Genomic DNA, 13,761 nt, shown 5'->3' on the forward strand with positions numbered 1-13,761 from the left:
ATTACATATCACCGTTTCGCGAAGTCATAACTTTTAACATCGCTCGACAATTCACGAATTCGTAACAAATGTAATACTATTGTCAAGAGTTTCAAAAACCAAAAAAAAATTGTCACTAAGTTAAAACAAGAACAATTCAAAACCCTAGAATTAACAACTACCTACACCGGGGTGAAACCGAGATGATTAGCCGCTCATGGTTGAAGAAGCTTGATCACCGGATGTTTGGAACGCGGAAGGATTCATCTTGAAGCTTGATTGGATGGAAATGATGAAGGTTAGTGATGAATGGTGATGGTAGAAAATGGTGAGTGATTCGATGAACTAGGGTTTGATGATTGGTGGTTGTATTGTGATGATGGTGATGATTCTCGGGTGTAGAGATGATGATAGATCGAATGGTTGGTGAATGATGGTGAATAAGGCTCCAAAAACAAGATTCAAACTCCTCCCAAAAGTGTAACTCCCATATTTGTCACACCCCCAAATAACCACCTAGGGCATGTCCCTATTGGAGGTGCAACGATCCAACAAAGAGCCACCAATCATATCAAACGCAAGTTATAATGTAATAAAATACCCAATTGAAAGAATTGTATCGTTTGAAGGTTAAACCAAAACCAAAGTATTGAGCGGAAGCATAAAAGTATAAATGTATAAATGTGTCGAAACCCAATCAATATAAATGTTTGTCATGACCATAACCACTCCAGCAGCATCAGACAGCAAGTTCCCAAGTTCCTTCAGTAATTACCTTCAAGCATGTAAACAAGTGTGTCAGACTACGCTGGTGAGTTCAAGGTTTTGTTAACGTGTTGAGTTACCAGATGTATGTTAATGCGATTCAATGTTGTGTTACGATGTTGCTCATGTTAGATACCCTAGGGAGTGTGCCCATATGTATCCGGGGAGTGGGTACCCCTTAACGACCGATTGCTATGTTGCCTTCGTTAGATACCCTAGGGAGTGTGCCCATATGTATCCGAGGAGTGTGCCTCTAACAACCATAGCCATACCCAGATAATTAGTTCACGCCCGTCCTTACGGCCCGGTGTGAGGTTTCCCACCTAATAGCGCTATTAACTAATCACCCCCATTGCCCTCCAGGCAATAACCAAAACCGATTAAGTTATTTACCCAATGTTTCCCTTCCAAATGTTTACCAGTTGTCCCAAACCACCGGGACGCATGCTTGAGAAAATGCAATGAACTCACCTTGGTTTGCTCGGTAAGATTAAATATCTTGTTTATTAATCGAACAAAGCACGCCCTAAAAAGGATTACCGATTACAGTCAGTTTTACATGCATATGCACCACACCGTTCACGTACAGCTAATTCACGTATGCGAGGTTCACATCAAGTATGATCATTGCTCATGTAACACACATATGCACTACAACTCATGACAGCCTATTCGTCCATTTAAAGTATCGAATGATGCTCAACATGTAATCACGCACACACACACCATTTACATTCCTACCAAAATCAACTAGCAAGTGTATGACCCAAAGTTTCAACATATGCATATCACGATATCTAACAAAGCCAAACATTCAATGTCCGACCCAAATCACATCATGTGCTGCCCTATAGATGTTGGGCCTAATAACATAAGCCCAACCCAGTCGATACAACAAATAGGTGCAATTCATATACTACCCCAAACTAAGATAAACAGGCTACACACTAGTTCTCGGCCATATGTGTTTATTCAATTCGTATTACCCTACAATGCAAACATGTTTTAACTACTAACTGAATCTGATTGGACCGATCAGAAAGTGGCCGACTATAAAACTGCCACACGGCTTCCTATGTGCTTCATGTGAATTATGTGATAATAATTAACGAGCTTATGCACAAATATATCATCAACATCGTACAATGCAAAGATTTAATAATAAGTTCCTGTTGTTCCACTTGAGTTAACCCAGCCGCCCCATTGGGCCAGTGTTCGGTCCTTTTATTGCATGACACACAGCCCTTAATTAAATCAGATAATACATGTTGACCACCGACAACACTTAATGAAATTCCATATCCTAACCACAAGAATCAAACTGAAAATAAAATAAAATAGTATATAGTTGTATGGTGCGGCCCAATTGGGTAGCATGTTATCATCGAATCATGCAGCCATGATTGTCATCAACTTTATTAAATAAACAGCTTTATTAATTGAACATGCAGCCATGCTTGACATCTTGCCATATAAACGGATATTATCACAACTTAATTCAATTCAATCTTTATGCATTCATACAACATCGAGTATAATCAGGCAACCAATGCAATCAAATAATTCCCTAACATTTTCATATCATGAATATCATCAGTACAAAAGAAACAATCAAATAATACCGAGCACAGTGCGGATTTACTAACCAAGATTGTTGGTACCCGAAAGATATTTCACAAGGGTGAGGGGCTGCTACAGTTCGTACGATCAGGGGTGAGGGGGTCTCCTTCGTCTGATGCGAATCAAGTAAGAGGGGGGTAGGGTTTGTTTGCTGATGTCGAAATCAAGGAAGAAGAAGTGGGGGGTTGTTTGAGTTTTAAACCGATCATGAAAACGAATTGGAGTCTAATTCGTTTGTTAAGCTACTGGGCCGGTTGTCTTTGCTAAACCAAAACAGTAAAGGTCCAAATGTTAAGCTACTGGGCCAATTTATTTACTTATGCTATTGGTCACAAGATATAAGGCCCCGTAACTTGTTGGGCTGACTAACAAGGATAATGTTGCTAGCAAGTTATAAGTATTGGCCCAATATACACTTCTTAACAAATTCCGAATTCCAACAAGGTATATAACCTAACCGAGTTAATTAGGTCACAAGATATAAACGTTTACTAACCATGAGAGTTCGGGTTGTCACATCATCCCCGACTTGAAGGAAATTTCGTCCCGAAATTGGCAAGCGTCAAATGTGAGAGGAACAAAGTGAGAAATCAGAGTTGTTGCGGGTTTTTTTCTCAGTTGTGACATCATCCCCAACTTGAAGGAAATTTCGTCCCGAAATTTAGCAAACAGTCGCTGAGGAAGCTAGTTTTGTTAAGCGTTTTCGCGGGGTGTCACAACATCCCCTACTTGGAAGAATTTTCATCCCGAAAATTGATCTAAAACAATGGCTTGAAGTGAGTTCCGACGAACTCGATCTATAGATACTTTACAACGCCTGGGGGCTAATCTTGTGATCGGTAAAAATCATGGTATGGTGGTTAGCGTTTTGTTATATCGGTTGCCAATCAAAGAAACAGGGAATTAATGAGGTTCGTACGAAGATTCGAGCGAAACAGGGGTCCATTAAACATCCGAAGGATTTGGCCAGTAAATTTGTTGTCAAAAGTAATTTCCAGTAGTGGTGCATGGCGGCATGGCACAACAGGGAGGTTCGTCACATTGCGGTCGCGCGAGTGTATCATTTGTCCAAGACAGAGTTTGGTGGGTAAAGGTTAGTGTTGCAAAACGACATACGCGTGTAACTGTGACTGCTTCACTTCTAGCGACGATGACAAGTGAAAGTGATAAGGTTCGTCTACAGGAATGCGTGGGTATAGTTCTCCTAATCTCGCGTTCGTTCGGAAGTTCCATTCTAGCGATGCCTTCACATGATTAGCTCTATTGAAACAAGGGTGCACTGAAGGCCCTTGTGATCGGTCTAATTGGTGCCTTCGGTACCGTCCAAGCAATGCCTCCCACTTAAATCCAATGACCACGGTTTCCACCGGAGGTTGTAGGTCGTGCAGTTCCTCTCCGTAACACCATCATGGTATATCGCTGGATCATCGGTACCCTCGGATAGAAGCGATGCTTCGCGTGTTGTAGGGTTGGGTTTCAAAAGCTGTAAGGACGTTCTCCGATTTTATTTCTCAGGAATTCACAGCTCCCCGCTATGTTAAAGGGGTTGAAGGTGCGAACCTTCGAAAATCCTATGATGAAGCTGTGATAGTATCTAGCAAACCTAAGGGATTTCTGTTTCCCATAAGGAATCTGAAATTGCATAAGGTCAACCTGAAATTCCGCCTAACGATGTGGAAGTAAACCAGCTCACTCTTCAGGAGGCATGTCAGAAAATTTCATGGATAAGTGGAAGACACTCGATCTTCCTTTCTTAAAGCGGCAAATCGGTGACAAGAGTTAGTATGGCAGGGTAGCCCTTCCGTAGACACTTCTGGGCTTTCATGACTGTGACAATGCCAACAACGACACCACTACAATGATCTTAAACTGATAAGGATTCCCTACTGGGGAGAGGGGACGCACGATTTTCTGTTTGCAGAGAATTTTCCGCTTGATACCTAGATAACCAAGTCCATGCCAACGACCATGTCAAAACTTACAAGAGTGTCGCATCAACCAATAGAGGCATTGCATCAACCCATAGGCACCGGTTAGTACAAAGGCCGGCGAGAGGTTTACCATAATTAAGGTAACTGTGACTCTTGTGGTGCAAGGGTAAAAAGAGGTAAGGTGACGACTTAGTACAAGAAATATCCCTTAAACGATAAAATAAGAAATCCATTCAAATTAAACCATATAAGTCACTACATCGAATATTCGCAAAAGTTTAAATCACCATGATTGTTTATACGAAAACAACTGAAAGAAAAAAAAAATAACTAGATAAACGATTGAAAGACGAGTCAGTCGTCCACGTCACCATCCCCGAGGTCACTACCATCATCATCGTCTCCGTCATTATCCGAGACCTCCTCTGGCTCTTCTTCCTCCTCTTCCGGCTCTTCCTCCTCCTCTTCGGGCTCTTCATCAGACCCTTCCGCCTCTGGTTCGGGAGGTGCCGGGACTGGGGCTGGCTCGGGTTCAGGTGCGAAGCGGGCTTCCTCCAACTGATGGACCCTCCAATCCATCATACCTATCATTTCGGCGTGCGAGTTAAGCCTTTCATGATCCACTCGAGTGTCTCTCAGTATCAGACCTTGCACCTCACGCCCTTTTAGGGCTTCTGCCTTCAAGTCAGTAGTCCTCCTAATAAGTTCTTGTATCTGCTTCTCTTGAGCTTCCAATCGCCCTCCTTGGGTATCAACCTTTCTTAGTAATTTCTGATTTTGCTCCATTAAGACTTGGTTTTGTTCTATTAGAATCTGGTTATAATCTCGGAGGGCCTTACTCACAGCCGACTCGGCCTGAGCGCTGAGGGAGTTAACTGGTAGTGCATGCGTAGGTCGGGAGGACGACTCCCCGCCCTGTGCGAGTCTCTTCCTATAAGCAGCACGCGTCTCCATCTGACGCGGGGGTGAGGAAGTATCAGCGGGTGCCTTCCCTGGCGCCCGGGATTGGTCGGAAGATGCGGACGGTGTAGACATGCCTGTCGAGTTGATGACGTAACGCAAGTTAAACGAAAGAATGCACACCCACAACGTTCCAAAAGAGGGTATTAACGCAGAAAGGAAAAAAAAATGACAGAAAGAGTAAGCACACAAGGTTTCAATCAATAGTTGCTACGTCCGTTTCCTCGTCCACTCATTTTTCTATATATGGAAATGAACTAATTTAGGGGTCGAAAACGAGGAAAGTGTTCAGGTTTATCACGTTGAGAACGATTAACTACCCTGTTCATACACATACAGGGAAGAACCCCTCTTACACTCGTTAAGCCTCATTGGGATTCGCATGCACCACGCGTTATTATTATGTGTGCACCCATGATAATAAGGCGGTTTGCATGCTCCTCTCGATGCTTCTTAACTTATGTTTGAAGTTTCTCCCACCCCAATCAACACAAAATATGCACTACCAACAAGATTAGGATTTACTAGATGCAAGCGTTATGTTACTCTATCAATGTGTCATGATGTCTACCATGTCGTATCGTGTATGCCATAAATATAGTTACGTTTACTAGGCATATAATGTGTAAACTAATGAGGAACGAACCTTGCAATCTGAAGCTGAGTGTCATGGTCATCGTTTGGATCAATTCGGTTATAGTCTGGTTTTATGAAAGCATTTTAAAACCGAGTTCTCTATAACCAGTGGCTCTGATACCAAACTGTCACACCCCCAAATAACTACCTAGGGCATGTCCCTATTGGAGGTGCAACGATCCAACAAAGAGCCACCAATCATATCAAACGCAAGTTATAATGTAATAAAATACCCAATTGAAAGAATTGTATCGTTTGAAGGTTAAACCAAAACCAAAGTATTGAGCGGAAGCATAAAAGTATAAATGTATAAATGTGTCGAAACCCAATCAATATAAATGTTTGTCATGACCATAACCACTCCAGCAGCATCAGACAGCAAGTTCCCAAGTTCCTTCAGTAATTACCTTCAAGCATGTAAACAAGTGTGTCAGACTACGCTGGTGAGTTCAAGGTTTTGTTAACGTGTTGAGTTACCAGATGTATGTTAATGCGATTCAATGTTGTGTTACGATGTTGCTCATGTTAGATACCCTAGGGAGTGTGCCCATATGTATCCGGGGAGTGGGTACCCCTTAACGACCGATTGCTATGTTGCCTTCGTTAGATACCCTAGGGAGTGTGCCCATATGTATCCGAGGAGTGTGCCTCTAACAACCATAGCCATACCCAGATAATTAGTTCACGCCCGTCCTTACGGCCCGGTGTGAGGTTTCCCACCTAATAGCGCTATCAACTAATCACCCCCATTGCCCTCCAGGCAATAACCAAAACCGATTAAGTTATTTACCCAATGTTTCCCTTCCAAATGTTTACCAGTTGTCCCAAACCACCGGGACGCATGCTTGAGAAAATGCAATGAACTCACCTTGGTTTGCTCGGTAAGATTAAATATCTTGTTTATTAATCGAACAAAGCACGCCCTAAAAAGGATTACCGATTACAGTCAGTTTTACATGCATATGCACCACACCGTTCACGTACAGCTAATTCACGTATGCGAGGTTCACATCAAGTATGATCATTGCTCATGTAACACACATATGCACTACAACTCATGACAGCCTATTCGTCCATTTAAAGTATCGAATGATGCTCAACATGTAATCACGCACACACACACCATTTACATTCCTACCAAAATCAACTAGCAAGTGTATGCCCCAAAGTTTCAACATATGCATATCACGATATCTAACAAAGCCAAACATTCAATGTCCGACCCAAATCACATCATGTGCTGCCCTATAGATGTTGGGCCTAATAACATAAGCCCAACCCAGTCGATACAACAAATAGGTGCAATTCATATACTACCCCAAACTAAGATAAACAGGCTACACACTAGTTCTCGGCCATATGTGTTTATTCAATTCGTATTACCCTACAATGCAAACATGTTTTAACTACTAACTGAATCTGATTGGACCGATCAGAAAGTGGCCGACTATAAAACTGCCACACGGCTTCCTATGTGCTTCATGTGAATTATGTGATAATAATTAACGAGCTTATGCACAAATATATCATCAACATCGTACAATGCAAAGATTTAATAATAAGTTCCTGTTGTTCCACTTGAGTTAACCCAGCCGCCCCATTGGGCCAGTGTTCGGTCCTTTTATTGCATGACGCACAGCCCTTAATTAAATCAGATAATACATGTTGACCACCGACAACACTTAATGAAATTCCATATCCTAACCACAAGAATCAAACTGAAAATAAAATAAAATAGTATATAGTTGTATGGTGCGGCCCAATTGGGTAGCAGGTTATCATCGAATCATGCAGCCATGATTGTCATCAACTTTATTAAATAAACAGCTTTATTAATTGAACATGCAGCCATGCTTGACATCTTGCCATATAAACGGATATTATCACAACTTAATTCAATTCAATCTTTATGCATTCATACAACATCGAGTATAATCAGGCAACCAATGCAATCAAATAATTCCCTAACATTTTCATATCATGAATATCATCAGTACAAAAGAAACAATCAAATAATACCGAGCACAGTGCGGATTTACTAACCAAGATTGTTGGTACCCGAAAGATATTTCACAAGGGTGAGGGGCTGCTACAGTTCGTATGATCAGGGGTGAGGGGGTCTCCTTCGTCTGATGCGAATCAAGTAAGAGGGGGGTAGGGTTTGTTTGCTGATGTCGAAATCAAGGAAGAAGAAGTGGGGGGTTGTTTGAGTTTTAAACCGATCATGAAAACGAATTGGAGTCTAATTCGTTTGTTAAGCTACTGGGCCGGTTGTCTTTGCTAAACCAAAACAGTAAAGGTCCAAATGTTAAGCTACTGGGCCAATTTATTTACTTATGCTATTGGTCACAAGATATAAGGCCCCGTAACTTGTTGGGCTGACTAACAAGGATAATGTTGCTAGCAAGTTATAAGTATTGGCCCAATATACACTTCTTAACAAATTCCGAATTCCAACAAGGTATATAACCTAACCGAGTTAATTAGGTCACAAGATATAAACGTTTACTAACCGTGAGAGTTCGGGTTGTCACAGTATTGGTTGGTCAACCAACCTTTTTGATTCGTTCCAACACCCCAAAACCCCAAATGTCGCGTTTCAGGTTTTGATGAACCGTCGCCGACGGTGGATGTGTCCGTCGGCGACGGTGTGTGGAAGTTTGAGAGTGGCCGATGGCCTAATTCGCTGTCTACGGAGAAAATCAGGCTACGGTCATATGTGCAAACCGTCGGCGACGGCCCCTATGGGCGTCGGCGACGGTGCCCAGATGTTGGGTTTTCTGTTTTTCGCGTTCCTTGCTTCCGGTTGACCCGTGTCGCTTCCCGGTGGTCCCGTTTTCGCTCCGGTGACCCGTAAAGCTCCCGAAAAGCTCCTTAAACTCCAGTAAACCTGCAAAACACAAATCTAAACAAGAGTAGGCAATTCGAAACTAAAACTTGTGTAAAAACATCAAATTAAACAATTACAATCACCAGTTTTCAACCACGTATCACATCCCAACACTTGTCTTTTGCTTGCCCTCAAGCAAATCTGCTTTTCACTTTCACGTGGGTCGAACAACGAATATACATCCCATTCCCGAGACAAAGGTTAATGTCTAATGTCATGCTAAAGTTCAAACTCTTTACAATATCCAATGTATTTAATGGAAACGTGCTTTTAGACACACCAATGGTTACCCAAGATTAACCCGCCCGTAAAACTAACAACTCATGCATATCCCTCACAATGTGCTCTCCACTCGGCTTAAAATTTGCTAACATGTATAATGTATTAGCTTTTCAACAATTAATCGCTCAAAACCGATTAGAACACGTACCCGCATAGGCTTGCAACTCAATCATTCTCCACTATCGAACACAAATACTAAGCACAAGTCAAAAGGTCTTTGAGGGGTTGTAACGGGGCTAGGTGAAGGGTAGGAAATATGATATTTTTAAGGTGGCTAAAGTGATGAAAATTCGACTTTTTATTACAAAAGACTATCCTAAACAAAAGCAAACTATAAACATCCACTATGGGCAATAATCTTTCACCCTTTTATTCGATAACTACTAACGCTTCTTTTTGTGTTTTTCTTCCACAATTTTCAATTCTTTTTCACACATTTTTTTTTTGAACGAATCATAACAACTATACAAACTTAAGCTCCTATAATCGAATTTTCATCACAAGGGTTTAAAAAGAAAAGGTTTAAGGTTTATGGGCTATAGGGTGGTCAAACGAAAGGTTTAGGCTCAAAATGGGAAAAACGAAAATAAACTAATAATATACAACAACAAAAACGTACCTCGCCTCTTGATGTGCTAAAAGTGGTCTAATTAAACTAACTAATTTTAACCCTAAACTAGACACTCTAAGTTTTAAATTTATAAGACTAAGACTCTCTAAACCTAGACCACACAACCGGCAAGTGTACCGGTCAATGCAGTATAGCCTAAGTAAGTCCGAGTGTCGAACCTACGAGACTCTACTGACTACGTTGACTAAACTCGAGTAACTTAACCGACCTAATTGAATTACTTGTTTTTTATTGTTTTGGGGGTTTTCTAAATATCCTAAATTTGCAATTAAAATTAAACTAATTAACTAAATTAACTAGACGCGATTTGGACGAAGGTTTTAACTCAGTGGTGATAAAGACTACCTAGGCTAGAATCCTATTTAACTAGGAATGGATTTCTAACGGGACTATTGTGGTATGGAACCGGGATCGTAAAGTACTAAACCTTAAGGTATCTCATGCTAAGACCTCCCGACCCTTCTCAGGAAGAAACCTAGGAAACCCTACAAGGCTGTTATGAACACCGGTTGTTAGACTTCCTCTCAGTCCTCTAACGTCTCTAAAAGTGCCCTAATACGACAATCTACCTCTCAGCGCGAAAGTCTAAGGCAATCCTAGATTCTAACTTGGTTTAAGAGACACAGGCGCGATTAGGGAACTAAGACCGATTTCTCTCAAAACCTATCTTAGCTATATATCGTACTGAGACCTACTAACTAACTCGAGCCTCTCAGCGACAAGTTAAGAAGAATACTTAGTTCTAATTGAATTTTAATTACTGTTTCTAAGGCTATCGGCCGATTTACCCAAAGATCACCCGAACCCGCAAAGATACGAATAATCAACACAAATTCATTATGTGAAAGACATCCACCAAAATTTATGTGAAACAACAAATAATCAACAATCAAATCTAAATACGCACACGCACCAAATTAAAGGTTCCAGAATTATTTACTTTCAAAGATCAATCCATAACCAAACAATAGAAAACCGTTAAAAATTCAAACTTTATTACATATTCATCATAAACCTAGGTAGCAATGAAAGTCTAGCCAAAAACCATAGTCAAGAATGCAATACAAGTCTTAAAATAATAAATCATCGTCATGAATTCAATAAACAAAAAGTATATCGAACCAATAAATTAATTATTTGCAAACCCGTAATCGAATCTTGAATCGCGGCCTTGAAACTTGAATCGATCCTTCTGTTCTTCGTCTGCTCCTAACAACCGTCCCCTCACTGATTGTGTGTCGTCCAAGAATATGGCTGATATATATTTACTTCTGTTCCTTAGGGTTTTAGTACTTATCATAATATTATATACATATCTTCACGAAGCCCAAAACCCCAAACTTCATGCGCAAATTTTGAACATTAAAATCTTTCATGGGCCACTGTCATGCTTTACGTCCAGAATCATTATTTTGCTTCCAAGTCTTATTAGGATATTTTGGTTCCAAGCATAACAACATAATTGGCCCAACCATCCATCACATTCACAAAATCTACTAGCTTATAGTCCTTGGCGGCCCCTTTAATAGATGATATAGAGATAGCAAGCTAGGCCCACTTCAGCAAAATAGCGGCAGTTTTACTTTGGTCATTGGCGCCCCACTCTACACAACTAGCTGAATACTTCTTTATTACTCGTTTTCGCTCCATTTGCACAAGGACCTGACAAAACACAAAATAATATAATATACTACTAAAACTAAATAAAAACTTATAAAACCTATACAATAATTATACAATTTACATGGGACAAATATGTGTATTTTACCCCACATCAAATATCCCCACACTTAATCTTTTTTCGTCCCCGAAAAAGAATTATGCAAAACGGAATCAGAATCAGAATCACTGGCTTCAAAAACTTTAAGTTACTTATTTAAAAGGCTTCAAACATTTAACCACGATTACCGGTATAATTTTCCGCTTAAACCCAACCACCGACTCATCAGGCCCCTTTCATGTAATTATTAGGTTCAAGTGATTTCATCTAAAGGGTCTCACACTCAAGGTCAAAAGATCCACCTACTCCCATCTCAGACTTATAAGGAAAAGATTAAAAATCTACCATTTTATATAAATAACCCTTATGTATTTTTAAATTAAATTTTTGATGGAATGATGAATGATTATGATGAGCTTTAACATTTTTTTTCATGATCAACTCAGAGGGCATTATCACCAAGTCGCTATCCCAGTGGGAAACACCATAAGCCTCACATTTTTTTTAACTTCCACCTAGCGGGTATACCCCACCCGAGTCACCATCCCAGTGGTTAATACCATAGGCTTCAGTTTATATATATAAAATAGCTCATATAGATGGATGATGGAATTTTTTTTAGGCGCCGCCAGAATCCGGATTTATTCTCATAAAAAGGATAAGGTGTGCCAATTTAATTTAAAATACTTATAGGTTATTTACTTATAATGGTTCCTTTTATACCCTTGACAATTTTAGTTTCTCTATATCCCCTAAGATGAGAACCCACAAGACTTAATTATTTAACATTTAAGATATTCTTAAACAATCTAGGGAACCTTCTAAACCGGCTGGGCCTACCAGTACATCCCGAAAAATACGTCTTTCATCTTTTTTTTTCTCATATATATATAATATTTTGAAAACCAGAAATCCCAATTTTTCTATCATTTTCCATTCTTATTTGCAAACGTCTAAAACAAGAGACATTTTCTGATTTTTTCATTTTTTTTATTTTTAAATTTTTAAATTTTTCTAATTTTTATGACTCAAACTAACCTAAAAAGCAGTTACCCATCCCCACACTTGAGATTTGCATTGTCCCCAATGCAGAGACGGAAACTAAAAATAAATAAGAAAGAAATAAAATACAGAGAGAGTTGGAAAAGACTTAGCTGGTTAGGACAAAAGTCAGTGCCAGCTGTACGAGTCTTGAATCCAACGAACGATCGTATAGCATTTCCTTCGCGATCGTTTCCTAGTCTGCTTGGGTTGTATCAATATGGCAGTTCTGAAATCACCCGAATGGAGATTGCGTACGGGTGGTACAATCCAAACCTGCACAAACACAGCAAAACAAAACCCAAAGCAGTACCGACTCTAAAAACCGACTCAAAAACTTCTAACTAAGACTCAATATACAAAAACTACAACTCTATACAAACTCTACAAAACCTCCCCGCACTTGAGCTTAATCAGGAGGTTTCTCTTTGAGTTGAACCCGGTCTAACCCATTTAATTCCACCCGATCCTCATAAATAGTTAAAAATTTTGCAGTGGAATTATAAAATGATTTTAAAATTTTTAATGGGTTAGAACACCAAAATTTGAACTTACCTGGCATGAGCCGCTGAAACACGATCCCAGGTGTTCTTCTCATTGCCTTCTCCCGTGGTTTTAAACTTTTACTCGCATTCGCTATTAGTACCACGGGCCAGCTGTGGTGTTCTTCCTCTTCCACCACCACTTCTTCTTTTTTGCTGTCCGTCATTGGGTGTCTTGCAAGTAAAGCTTCTAAATATGCAAGGTCCCCCTCCGGATCAAATATACCTACTTCTGCATCTTCCGGCAAACCCTCTAACTCATCCGCAAATTCTCTCTCCCAAAACAGCTCATCTTCACTTTCCTCATCCTCTTCATCTGACAAATCCCATATTGGTTCGGTGGGATAAGACTCGTCATCAGAGATATCTTGGTCAATAGGATCACCTGCCATTAAGAGAGTAGAAAGAGCAGAACAAGGTAGAGAGAATAAAAGAAAACTAACTAAAAAAAATTACACAACTATACAAGTAGCACAAATTATGTCAATTAAGTCCAATCAAAGCTAATAAACGCAATCGCCAAGAGTCCCCGGCAACGGCGCCAAAAACTTGATGTGCTAAAAGTGGTCTAATTAAACTAACTAATTTTAACCCTAAACTAGACACTCTAAGTTTTAAATTTATAAGACTAAGACTCTCTAAACCTAGACCACACAACCGGCAAGTGTACCGGTCAATGCAGTATAGCCTAAGTAAGTCCGAGTGTCGAACCCACGAGACTCTACTGACTACGTTGACTAGACTCGAGTAACTTAACCGACCTA

General features: G+C 40.2%; 1 pseudogene; it reads left to right on the forward strand.

The window, feature by feature from the left end:
* Window positions 1-13,761, forward strand: part of LOC110907930 — a 61,434-nt pseudogene that overhangs the window by 5,153 nt on the left and 42,520 nt on the right.

Source organism: Helianthus annuus, chromosome 11 (genome assembly GCF_002127325.2).
Source record: "Helianthus annuus cultivar XRQ/B chromosome 11, HanXRQr2.0-SUNRISE, whole genome shotgun sequence".
In the NCBI taxonomy this organism is placed as follows: Eukaryota; Viridiplantae; Streptophyta; class Magnoliopsida; order Asterales; family Asteraceae; genus Helianthus; species Helianthus annuus.